Raw genomic sequence first — 14,099 nt, 5'->3', positions numbered from 1 at the left:
CTTTCAGTACCACTTCTAGTGCTTGGGTTTTAGTCTGTATCTGAGAACTGGAAATGAATGAAACTGATAGTGAATAATGCATGTCTTTGATTGACAGAGTGGTGGAAGATACATGCAATTTTAGACATTCTTAATGAGAAAGAGCAAATAGTGACCATCAAGCTACCCATCAGCCAAGGATGCTTCTGTAAGATTCACCTTTTAATTCCAAGGCTTCCTTGGATACCTGAAGTACCGGGAAGGGCAGCAAAATGAATAGGGGACTTTGCCTTCCAATGGGCCATATAATCAGATAAAACTTGCACAGCATTTTTGGTGCCTAAGGATAGAGGAGGCATTTCTGACTTCTTGGCTAAGAAAGTAAAAAAGATGAAGAAGGGGAATGAGGAGATCTACACATCTGAAGACCAATCTAGTATTGGGAATCTCGAAAATGCTCCCAAGAATGTTGTCAAGGGAGGATGTGGGTAGTGGTTTTAGACCCTAAGGAAGGAACAGAGTAACATAGTAGTAACATTATGGAGTGAGTATCAACTGTACTGTTAGGAAATCAGCTTACAATCTCTGTGCCTTTGATCTCTTTATTTAACCTCTCTGAGTTTGTTTTCTTTGTTGGAAGAGGGAACACAATTATCTTCACCCTTTACTTTGGTTGTTAGAAGGAACTCAAATATTTTCTTCTTTACTCTGAGAATCATGCGAGATCATTGTGTTTGATAATTTCCCAACTTGACTATGATATAAAACCACCCTAGGAGATTCCTAGGCTTCTGCTATACTATTTTGGGGACAAATGTGGTTCTGACAATTTGTATTTTAACAAAAAGCATGGTGGCCTTGCTACTTCTAAGCCTTATTTTCCTCAGCAGTTACACAAGGGCAAATCCTCCATGTTCTCTCAAGTCAATGAAGGTTCACTTGTTAACAATGACTTCCACTTGTGCTGATTTTGAATGAGTAAAATCTAATGTTGACTTAACTTGATTGTATTGTGAGGTAGAAAAAGCACAATGTTGAGAGTTGGAAAGCCTACATGTCTCCCTAACTGTCCTAATGGATTTTTATACATACTACTTCCATTTTCAGATACCTTGGCCTCAGTTTCCTGATGTGTGAAATGAGGACTCACAGGCAAAAATGAACACGACCATCTCATTAACTCTTGATAATGCCTTGCAAGTTCATTGGAATGAAACTTTCACTCCCATTTTATGAGATGGTAAAGTTATTCCTGTGAGATAATACAAGTTACAAGGTAGTAGAATCATGACTTATTTGGCTGTGTTAAATGTCTCACTATACCACTGGGAGGAAGGAATGGACCAAAATATAGGTAACCTCACTGACTATTAGACCAAATATATAGAAGATGCAACTCCAGTCCTGCATAAAACCCCTCATTATTGGACCTTGCTGCCTATTTAATAAAAATCACATCCAGCAAGGAGCAGAGCCCTTAATGATTACTTCGATCTTATCAGAATAAATGGTTTTTTGGAGCAAATGGCAAGGGGAGGGATTTATCCCTGGAGTCTCTGTAAGAAGCAATTTTCTAAGTGGTGACCAGGATAAAACAAATATGCCACAATTTTCCTCCCAAAGTGACTCTCAGGCCTTCCTGCTCCCATTCCCCAGCTGAGAGAACAGTGGAGACAGTGCTGGATTCAATCCATCTGAAGCATTTTATTTTTCACAAAGTGGTTTATAACAGTGAGGTCTCAGAAGCTCTGTGACACCAGGACCTTTGCAAGGCAGCAGTGCCACCGCATGAGTGGAACAACCATAGATGGCTCAGACACGGGGTTTATGCTGTCCCCTAACCTATGTTCCTGCTTGGGAGACCTCAGCTTTTCTACCAAGAAAGGAGGACATTGTATATATTCATTCTGTAGCCCCTCCAATATCATCTTTAGTGGCCTTGTTAGCACACCTATACCAGAAACCTAATTGGGAAAGTCTCATGCTGGACAAACGAAGATGGTGTGACTCAGGCCTCAACATGTAACATGAAAAAATTAGCCTTGGCATTTTTTCTAGCTTCCCTTGTATTAGAGGTTCTTTAGCACCTGGTGATTCTTATGAGTGTATTCTTCTTCCAGATAAAATGGAAAAATAATCCAAGCCAAGATGGAGTCCCTGGAGGATTTGGAGTTTATAAGTTGTAAGGTTGATAAGGCTACATTGGATTCTTATGCACACTTAATAACAATAGTTATCATGTACAGAGTAGGAAATTCTTTGCAAGGCAAAGTTGTAAGTGCTACTGTACATGATAATGCATTGGGTCCTCATTTAACCCAATGATACTGGCATTATTAATGTCCCTGTTTTAAATATGGGTTATTTGAGTTATGGAGGATATGGCCACTTTGCAAAGGAACACCAGTTAGTGAGAGTCAGGAAAGAGATTTGAACCTATTAAGTCCATCTCTTAGACCATGCCTTCGTTGTTTTGTTTCCCTGCTTCCTATTGGGTATGATACAGCTTGACAATACTGTTCCATTCTGCCTGTATGTCAGTGGTTCCAACAGGAGCTTAAAGGAAAGATGAAAGACCAAAGAGAAAAAAAAGATGATCCTCTTACACAACTTAGTGAATCTAGCTCTCTTCCTTGGGTTAAAACCTATCTCTGGAATAGGCAGATAGTTTTGGCAATAAGCCTACTTCATAATGAATCTGGGGCCTGCCAATGCTGTGTCTGGCAAAGCTTGTGTTTTCTTGCATGGAGGTCTGGGATTTTATTATCCAGTCTCTGCTGTGGTTTCAATGGTTGGCAATGAATAGAATTGCTATGCCTAACAGGAGAATGTGCAGTCTCACTGGGACAATTTCAATGCCCTTAAAAAAAAAAGTCAAAGGAACAAATAAACAAACAAAAAAACAAAACAAAAAAAATCAGGGCTCTGGTCTTTACAATACTGATGGGGGATTGGCCAAAGAGATAAACTACAAGAGATGAGATTAAAATCTTGGTTCTCCTTTTAATTTACCATACATTCCTGTGAAGGAGACTTAACTCTCCTGGGTTCATGGTTTTCCCACCTATAAATTGAGGTCAAGGAATTATACTCATTCATTGACTAAGTCATAATCTTGGTACCTGGTTCTTGCTGTTTCCCAGCCATTGTTTTAAGCTTAGCTGACTCAGCAGTGAAGAGTATATGCTTTCCTATCATTCTGGTCTTTAAGAGGTCTGTGGACAGGCGTATGGTGGACAGGTGGAAAGTATAAGCAGAGGCACAAGTAAGGAATATTTCTGAGGCCCTGGACTCCCCTCTGGGGATACTAGGTGATTTCAATAGCATAAAGCTCTAAATATCTCATTTCTGCATCTTGAGGAAGATGGTTTGTAATGAGGTGGGGTGGGGAAGGAGGGAAAGAAGACAGCATAAGTAGAATATAAGAGATAAGAGCAGGGGAGAATTAAACAGAGCCAGTGTTATCTTATACATGTGGGGCCCAGATGAAACCAGAGTACCTTCCTGTTTTTATATAGACACTTTCCATCATCCTTTAATTCATCATCTGCATTTTGATAATTACCAACCCCCTCCTGCATCTCTTTGTGGTAAAGAACCCTCAGGCTTCTCTCTACATCAGTGAGGTATCCACATGCTGTCTAGATGTTAAGGAGTTCCTCATTCTTCATTATAGTTTATTCTTCTCCCCAAAATATCCACAGGGAAGCCTAAAGGCAGGAGGCCCAACAGTGTTCTGCTTTTAGGCTGTCAGATGGTTCTAGCTATTTCGCAGAGGCAAGAGAATAATTACGAGCAATGATGTCCTCTTCCAAGGTCATATTATCAGATACAACATCACTCACATGAATCTGGGGCCTTCATGTTCATTATAATGCTATGGTACAGACACTATGGTCCAGTAACTATAAAACACAAGGGTAAGAGTAAAATCTGTTACTTAGTGAAGAGTAGCTACCTTTCTCCCCCTCCTTTCTTTTATTCCTCTTTCTTCTTTCTCTTTGTCTCTTTTTTAAAATTCTAGCTCTCTCTCTTTGGAGTCTCAAAACTTTCTTGCAAGTTTGATTCAATTATTCTCATTTTAGGGGTGAGATATGCAGATACTAGTTAGAAGCTGGCTTTCCAGAACATCAAGTGATGTGTGTGTGTGTTTGCACCTATAATGCCTCTGTCTAATTCCAAACACAGAGACCTTAGATTGTGTGTGTGTGTGTGTGTGTGTGTGTGTGTGTGTGTGTGTGTGTGTGTGGTGAATTGCATAGCTTAGAAAGCCAGAGTGGAGAACTCAAGCCAGAGCTGTACACGTGTTGTCAGGTGGAGCACATCAGTGTCTTTCACTACAGAGGTGGATATGGTATCAGAACCTATGCCCTGGCTATACAGAGGTTACACATATTCGTGTTTTATATTTGTGACTCAGAGTGATCACTGTCTATAATTGCCATCTGCTCCCAGTGTCTTTAGTCAAGGAAGCCTAGAGATCTTGCCCATGGATTTACTCTCTTAAGTCTGGCTATATTCAAATAATCAATATAGGGTTTTCTTTCACTTCTTGTTGAGAAATGCCCCTCTCTTAAAATTAAGATCTGTGGATGAAGATGAATTCAACGAGACAGACTTGGGGAGAATTGAAACCACTCTATGATGACCTGAATGCAAGGAAAGGAAACTTTAATACACTGAAAGTTCCATTCATGGGTCCAAACACAGCTTGCAGGACAGAGAAAGGACATAAGCTTTTACTGAACATTAGTCTGTGTCAGAGATCATGGTGGCCCAAAGGATATGTTACTCTTCTTTTATAGATGAGGTGATTGAGCCTTAGATATTTGAGTGGCAAATCCACATGCCCATGGTTCCAGCTGAGACTGTACCACAGCCTGTCCCCCAACCACATTCTCTGCACATGCTCACAACAGACATAAGCTGTCAGTCAGCAGAGCTGACAAAGCAGGGAGCCCTCACTGTCTCAACACTCACAAGTTCATAGACAGTGCCTCTGGGATGTGACTCTTAGAGGAACCCAGAAAGGAGGTGTCAGCTTTGCACTGCTGAGGATTATGTAAGAATTTACTTATCTCTTGAAAAAGAAACAGGAAGAAAAATGGCCTTCTATAGTTTTGAAGGGCATTAGGTCATTAGTTTTGAAAGCTCAGCTAAGGTTCTACTAAAGCTAGATGTCTCAGATTTAAAAGATTTTGCTAGAAAACATCAAGGCATATTTCAATAAGTATTTAGTACTGGTTTCATAAATATGTTTTGAAGGAACTAAGTATTATATAACTCTGTTTTGATTAGATTTGAGCAAAGAGAGCAAGCCTACAACTATATACATCCTTGATTAAAGTTTTTGTAAATTTGGGGCTGGGTTTTAAATGTTGCGGTAAGGATGTGTATGAGTTTTAGGAGATAGAAGTGTTGGAATACTTCAAGTTTGGTTACTAATTCTAACTCTAGGAACCTACATCCTCAATTCTAATGAATATTTCTGTTTGTCCAGAATGAGCTAGGCTTCTTATGTGCATGCCATTCTACCTATACATTCACAATGGGGCTGGTCAGCTAACTCTGTGTATTTACCTCTGAATAAGATATACATATTGTTAGCAGTGTTTTATGAAAGCAATCAAATATGAACCACAATAACTATGTATGCCTCTCTCTTTTCAGTGAGATGTCCTTGGAGAATCAAGCCTTAAGAAGTTGAGTTGTCTAGCAGTGCATAAGAAATCTGCTAAAAGCCTCCCTCCATTCATTAGGGAACTGAGATATCATGATTTTGTTTTCTTCCTAAAAAGGATAGGGCTGTTAGCAACAGAGGGGTAAGAAATAGAGCTCAGGAGACAGAGATATGTGGCAAAGTACAGAGGAAAAAACAAATTCAGGAAATATATATCAGGCTAAAGAAAGATATTGTTGGGTCTAGTGTTAAAGGATGTCTACATCCTTTCTCAGATCGCCTTCAGATGGTAAAATTTGGTCCTTTGTTCACATCAGTGACTATGTTCTAATAGTTCATGGAAGGTTTATGTATCTCTCCATGAATCCTTCCTCAATGTATAACATGTCAAAAATAAACAGTGGGGACTCATGGTTTTTAGAAGTTGAATGACTTCTCTAGGTCAGCAGAGAGATATGGTCTCCATTTGTGAATCAGTAGTATCCAATAACTTGTTTTTCCTCAATCCCTACTCAGAAGACACTTACTCACCTCCACCTAGCAAACACCTTTCTATTCTTCATGACTGCACACAGACATCATCTTCTAGGAAACTTCCCAGGGGTTGCTTCTTGAGGAAATATCATCCATCCTCTTCTCTGTTCTCCCTCTGTCAAGTGCATACATTTGAGGTTGCATTTCTCATGTTGCATTATAGTACATTTGTTTAATTGAATATCTACCCTACCACTCATAGGTAGAGGAGACCTAATTTAAATTTTTTCTGTCAATGACCTTCCTACTTCACAGAATGCTTTAAAGCTACAGCTCAGTCAATATGAGAATATAGCAATAGGGGTATTGATTCAGAACCCGAGCCCAGGGGTGCTTAACTGTGACTCTCCCATAACTATGCACATGCCCTCATCCAAACTCCACCAAAGTGCTGTACAAGGACTCAAGTGTAAATAGTAAGGAGGGGGAACTGCATTTGCCCCCTCCCCCAGAGTTGGATGTGGTCACTCTGTGTGATATAATTAGTGAAGTTTCTAAACTTGCGTTTGTCATTACTTTTATTAGCGTTAGGCCGAGTAAGAGAAATCAAGCACAGGGTGAAACCTTGTTAATAAAGACATGGGTGCCAACAAGCCTCCAGAGTGTGCAAATTTTAACTTGGAGTGAGATATCTTGAAGATAGACAGAGGCAGCCCCATGGGTGGAATATGTTTTCTATGTGTTTGTTATGAGGTTTTATTGGCATCTTTCAAGTATTCAACATGTTTCAAGGCTGGCAAAGAATTGGTTTTCTGATCCATCCACTTTAGTGATAGAAGGACTCAGGATCCAGGGAGAGTAATGGGCTTGTTCAAAGTCACAGAACACAGGGGAATGACAGGGCTGGTATAAAGCCTCAGGTCCTGAATCTTTGTTTCACGGATTAAACTAATGTGTCCCAAACCTCAGTTATTTCAGGTTTTCCTTATTGTTTTGCCTATATCTACCTTTTCTTTTTTTGTTTGAGTTTCTCCCTCCAAGGCAGTGTGTATATTATCAACAAAGACTTTAATATCATAAGAATAAATAGAAAAATGGTATCACATGCTAACATTGAAAGGACACTATAAACACAAGCACAATGAAAGCCAAGCAGTGACATTGCATTCCTGCCAGCTGATGCTAACAGCCCACCTGGGACTTGAGCTTGCAGTCTGCTCTCTTTGGGTTGGTAAATACATTGGAGGATCCAACAGTATGTCCTCCTTGTCATTAGCAAAGGGCCTTAAAGGAAGCAGAAGCATCAAATTTCCTTATTTTGTGCTTTTCTATTAACTAATCTGATGAAAAAAGCCTGTGTGCATTCATCCCCTCTACCAGCATTACCAAAAGAATTTCCTCATACATTAACAATGAGAGAGAAGTCTTATGCAGGTAAGGGCTTTTTCTTTTTGATTAACAATGGTTGATAAACACTGATTGCTTTCCCTAGGATGTGACTCTTCCTTTACCATAATAGTCAGTTACCATACGTAGAGATTGGAAGGCAGAAGAATGGTAACTGGCCCAAGTCCTTATAGGGATTAACCAATGGAATGTGATCACTGCTGGTGATGTTGGTGAGATGTAGTGAGGTGGCCCTCAACTTTTCTCCTAATTGTACTTTCTGGTCTTAAAGGGGATGGAATTTCAGGCACTTTGGAAGTGTTACCTTCTCACAGAGGCCAGAAAGAGCTCTAAATAGGATTTACCATGAATGTGTTAAAGAGAGAACTTATGAACTTAACAAACCTTTGTTTCTGAGCATTTTCTATGTGACAAGCACCATTTTAGGCTACAGGGAGACTTTGTATCAGATAACAGATAACACAGTTAAAACGTTTGTACCTGCATAGTTTGTGATCTAATGTGTATCTATGCATGGGGAGAGATATTATCAAATAATAACAATACATAAATCTGTAAATAATGAATTTGGTCAGGGGCTAGTAGCAGTCTATCTGAGCTCTTCTGCACCTGCCCTTCCATACTTGGTGACTTGGGGTATACCTCAGCCACCCATTTCTGTGTTTGCAAAAGCAAGGTGTGGGTGAGATGTCTGGTGCCAGGGTTGTGATTCTGGATGTGTTTGTGCACCCTTGTGGCTGCAAAGGCTGGTAGAGCAATGGAGGACAATTTCATTAGCTGTCATTTTGAACTAGGTACCAGGAGCCAGGGTGATAGATGATCTATGTTTGGTGGGAACAAGAGCCTGAAAGCCATTCTTCACTGGCCATGAGCAACATCTGTGGGAATAATTTCATCTGGAGGATAAATTTAGATGTCAGTTACAAGAATTAACATTATTCCCATATCTTCTTACAAAGCAGCTTTATTGTGTATTCATACCATGCCTTGAAGGCTTGGTTCTATATCTGAAGTTGTATTTAGCACTCTACATGCAGCTCTGTGCTTTCTAGAGACAGATCTTGGGACCAAGAGATGAGTACAAGTAATTTATCTAACAGGTAGGCTCATAACGGCCTCAAACAGAAAGAGGGGTGGTTGGAATATGGAGCCAGTGGAAGCTGTGTAAGTGAGCAGGGATTTCTGTGAGCAGTGAGAACTTCCACAATGGAGACAATAATTGACATAACCTTATTTTTTCCCTGTTATTGCCCAAATTTCTTAACTGTTCCTGGTTAAGAAACGACACGGAAGGTATGATAGATAAAGTATATTAAAGCCCACTGATATTATTGGCCTGTGAACATGAGGACTAGAAAAACAGTTGTGCAAACATTGTAGGGACCTACAGGAGCAAGTTCTTCTAGCCTACAAAGTAGTCCCTCAGAATCTACTGGACATTGGTTCTCAAGATCTTCTCTTCCAACAAAACCTAAGGTATTCAACAACTTCCATAAATTGATGTATTTGTATATAGCCTACATCTATATTCTTATATACTTTAAATAATTTCTAGATTGTATGTAATATTAAAAAATGAAAAAGGTATATGCTATTATTGAGTCTTGTAGAGAAAATAACAAGTAAAAAAAGTGGATACATGTTTAGCACAGATGCAATTTCTTGTCCAAATGCTTTCAATCTGTTGTTGGTGGGAGTCTGTAAAATCTGTGAATATATGTAGGGAAGAATATACTAGATGGATAAGTGCCAAAGAAGATGTGGGCAAAGTTAAGATTGTGTTGGCTAGACCTCCTGTCAAGCCACAGTACTATTTCTCTTTCCATTCAAAGTTGAAAAAACTAGGAGCTCAGCAAAGGATATTGCCAAGACTGGGACTAGACTCATGTGGTAAAAGGAGAGAACCAATTATTTCAGCATGTTGTCCTCTGACAGCCACATACTTGCCATCACACACACACATAGATACACATACACACACACATCACACACACTAAATAAACAGACAAATACTTATAAAATACTGGAGCCATTCACAAAGAGATAATATGGGGTCCCTTATTAATAATTTGAAGCTAGTGAAAATAGTCCAGAAATAAGTGTGGGTACTTTCTTAAGTCTTAGCTGTGACTCTCATACTCTGTATCTACAAGGCCCTGGTTCAAAATTCTTGAACTATGAAGTGATACTTTGGGAACCTCCTGTGTTTTGCCTCCTGCTCTTGTGTCTTTGACCTCTATATGCGGTTGCTTCTTCGAACTGCTCAGAGTGGATAAAACGGGAAAAGATCCTAGGTTTCCTTTGAGAGAGCTTGTTTATGTAGGCAAATCCCTTTTTCTCCCTGGGCCTCAGTTGATTCCTCTGTCAAATAGGGTTTTGATCTTGTAGCTCCAAGGCTGGAAGGATCACTGTTTCCAGCACTTGAGGAGAGCTTCCGGGCATCTGCCTTCCTGGACTGTGGATCAGCAGACTTGGGGTGAGGACTTCTCATTACTGAAAATGCATGCCTTGCCACAAAGCACTCTCTGAAACGCTGACCCTAGTGTCGGAAGGCCAGACCCCAGTCATGGTCCAGTCACCAGCTAAGACATTTCACCTCTTTTGATCTCAATTGTTCTATTACTAGATGATCTTCCAAGCTCCATCCATTTTTTGCTGTCTTATGCCAAGGAGCCATCTTGTGGGCATTAGCCTGCTATTATAGGTAGCAGTTGTGGCCATGGGCAGAAGTAGCAGTAAGTGCAATGTGTATGCCAAGGAACCAGAACTTTGGTTGAAAATGTACGAATTCTGCTTCCTTCGCTGAAATCTTGTGATCTTTGTTTAGTGTTTTCATTCTTCTGAGCTAAATATGTTTAAAACATATATGTATATGAGCTTATACATTCATGAATAAATAATGGGTATAAAAGCTGTATGTATGTAGGAGGATCATGTGGGATAATATGTGTAAGCAGCTTGGTAGATAACTAAGGACCATTGTTAGGAACCTGCTTACTTCAAGGCATGACAGTTGGAAGTCATTTTATATCATTCTTTTCTCACTGATTTGGAAAACAAGCCAATATATTTTATCTTTTTATTACCTCTAATTTTTTGAGCTTATAATATTATTACATCATTTCTACATTCCCCCTCTATACTCTCCCACATACTCCTCCTTTCTTTCCTTCAAATTCATGATCTCTTTTGTCATAATTTTTGTTATGTGCCTAAATACAACTTGTCTAGTCTGTGCAATGTTATTGGTATGTATATTTTCAGAGACAAACCAATTTATATTGGATAAACATATTTTAAATCACCCAATCAAGCTTTAGCATCCTCTATAAGATATCCATGAGTCCTAGTAGTCTTTTAGTTCCATAGATAAGGTGCCCTGAACTGTCCACTCAGTACTGCCAGGATCTCATACAATATCTGGCAGAGAGAAGAGCCTCAGTGCTTCAGCATGGTCTTAAGGAAAAAGGAGGAATTATATTGCCGACTACTGCCCCATTTTGCTCTCCTTTCCTACTCCTTTTCTCCCATAAACCATCTTTCCTTTCTCACTACCTTGTTCAATTCTGGATTTTTTTTTAACCAGGATGAACTGGTCTAGGGACTTCTAGGTATGAAATTCCTACAAAAGCACCTGAAATGAGGCAGATTGAGGCTAGATAGTTTTGTGGCTAGACAGCCTCTCTCTAGATTAGTAGTTCTCAACCTATGGGTCATAACTCCTGTGGGGTCAGACAACCCTTTCACAGGGGTTGTGTATCAGATATCTTGCATATCAGATATTGACATCACTATTCATAACAGTAGCAAAATTGCAGTTATGAAGTAGCAACAAAAACAATTTTATGGTTGACGGTCACCACAATAGGAGGAACTGTATTAAAGGGTGGCAGCATTAGGGATGTTGAGAACCACTGGTCTAGACCCTGCTGAGCAGTGAAGGTGCTACAAGGCATGTAGAGCTGGGTTTACACTATACTCATGCTCCATGGTTAACTACAACTAGTGCCTTCAAATAATGCCTTTACCTGGGGAAGCCTGTTTTTTTCCCTCTCTGTAAAATGGGCTTGTTTATAGTTCCTTTCACATTATGAGTATTAAAGGAATTGAAGTATGCAGCAGTGTCCAAGCATCACTCCTGCCTATACACGTATTGTAAGGAGCATTAATGCTTTACTAATGTTTTCGTTTATCTTTCTCTGACACCCAAGAGACTGGATTCAGCCTCCTGGCTAGGCTTCCTGCACAGCGTGAAAGCAAGCATCCCATGGGAATGTCCCCAGGCTGCTTGTGGCTCAGCATCAGTGGGCCTCTTTCTGCCTCATGACAACCTGTCTGTTTCAAGGACACCAGGCTGAGGGGATGAAATAGCAAGTTGGTAGCAATATTTTCCCCAGAAAAAAAAAATCAGAAAAGATTAAGTGGATGGACAGCTCAGGAACACAGAGAGCGCTGCTCTTCTTTGCTCTACAGTAGCATGTCAGTCATTCTAGAAAACAGGATATAGGTTTCCAGAGGAAATCAGGAGAGGATTTAGATTATTTTTTCCTTGAGTGCATAGGAAGGACAAATCCATGGTAGATCCTCCAAGAGTCAGAAATATCATTCAATGTCAGTATATGTGAGGGCACAGATGTTGGAATTGGGTCTGCTCTTAGGTTAAAAAATATACCCTGATCAGTGGGGACGTGCATGTGCATGTCTGCTCATGACAGAACTGAATGCAGACATGTGTAAAATGCCTTTGTGCACTTGTGAGTGTAGAATTTTGTGATGGAACATGCATGACAGAATATACATGAAGATGGCCCAGTGAACATATATGTGGGTGTGCATATAAGTTATAGTGATTTGCCTATGGATGCTGTGTTGTCAGAATGTATGAACATGTACATATGAACACATGTTCATGGTGCCAACACAAGAAATGAGCAGTTTTGCAGAATATGTGTATGGATGTCTAAGACCTCATCCTCTGTGGTACTGGTGTCTGTATTTGTATACACACTCATATTAACCTGTGTCTGTGTGTATCCATGTGTGTGAGGTTTCAGTCACATATGAGCATGTAGTCTGTGTCTTAGGTAATCAAATGGTTTTCTGTGAGTGTATAAAAGCATGCTTCATGAAATACATGGTTTATGAACACAGTTGTGCTTTGGGAGAAAATATATACACATGAGAGCTCCCCTGTTGGGTTACCTTTATTTATAAACCTTGCAAAAATGACTTCTGATGTACCTGTAACTTACATGACCTGATTATCCTTGCATACTCTCTGTAAATAACTTCTCAAAGTTGGTCCTCACCTCCAACATGAGTAAGCAGTCTACTCTCCTTTGTTACAGTAACATTAACTCATCATAAAGACATTGCTTTGGCTTCTAACAACCTAATTCCTTTTAGTATGCTGCATACCACCTATATAGATAATAACAATGGTAGAAACTATATTATTATGTAAGGCCAACATTCAGAAAATGCCAATTACCTATAATAGAGTCCTGTGGGGTGAGCAAAATCAGGTGGATGAACCTATTTCCCAATTTCTATTGTAATTCTCAGAAAAACAATGCAAGTGAGATATGTATTGGATTTAGCATGTGAATTGTGGAGTGGGTTATGTGATTTTCTCTGTAGTATGACCCAGTATGACATTAGAGCATGACATAGTATCCATCAAGACACAGATATTTTTAAAGAGTGTGTTTCCCACTAACCATTTCCCTGTCATTCCTCTACCTAGCCTTTGAAGACACTGGTCTTCTCTAATTTCCAGGGAGAGAACAGTGAGAGTTGGGAGAGAAGAACCTTTACAGGTGACTCAGCTGATCAATAGTTAATCAGGGAGACAACACAAAATATGGTGGAATAGTGTATCTTTATTCTGGAGGCTAGGCTTCTTAGCTCCTTGAGACTTACCGGGACTTCCCAGTAAGGTTTAACTTTGCTGCTTCTAAATGAAAATCGGAGACTCAGAGAAAAGATACCCAAAAGCTCTCAGCCAAGGGCGGCATGCTGCAGAGGCTATTTAGAAACATTTGCTGAGTTGGCATAGTCTAAGTTTAGTGTCTGTGGCTCTGGAAATGGAGGAAATAAAAGGGGATAGGGCTGAGGGGAGATGTGATAGCTCACACTCGTGATTCCTAATCTGACACCCTGAAGATGCTCCAGATTGTAACAGTAGTTTCCTGCAGAGGACATCCGACAGATGTGATTCTTATTCTCGAGGAATTTACAATCAAAGACAAGCTTGAGTGCTTCAGAGCAAGCGATCCTAAATGTCTGTATTAACTAGAGTAAAGAGCAATTTATTTGTATAGCACAGGAGAAATGGTAGTTGGAGCTGCATTCACTGCTGCAAACCTTACTGAGCACAGACTGGTGCTGGTCTCTGAGCTAACTCTGGTCTCAACACTGTGCATGTCTGCATTGATTGTTATCCACAATTAAGGGGGATGTTGGGGGAAAGAAATGGGCAAATATACACACAGCCAGGAGCACTATAAATACTGAACCACTGTAAGTCATTCTATTAATTTTAGGTTGAGTAGTTGTA

At 39.9% G+C, this 14,099-nt stretch overlaps 1 protein-coding gene across 4 annotated transcripts in view; it reads left to right on the top strand.

Annotated features, from left to right (window-relative positions):
• The window catches only part of Astn2 (astrotactin 2), a 952,034-nt gene that overhangs the window by 100,369 nt on the left and 837,566 nt on the right, over positions 1–14,099 (top strand). The window lies entirely within an intron of this gene.

This window comes from Peromyscus maniculatus, chromosome 2 (genome assembly GCF_049852395.1).
Source record: "Peromyscus maniculatus bairdii isolate BWxNUB_F1_BW_parent chromosome 2, HU_Pman_BW_mat_3.1, whole genome shotgun sequence".
In the NCBI taxonomy this organism is placed as follows: Eukaryota; Metazoa; Chordata; class Mammalia; order Rodentia; family Cricetidae; genus Peromyscus; species Peromyscus maniculatus.
The sequence above is the reverse complement of the archived record's forward strand: the minus strand, read 5'-3'. Positions and strand labels throughout refer to the sequence as shown.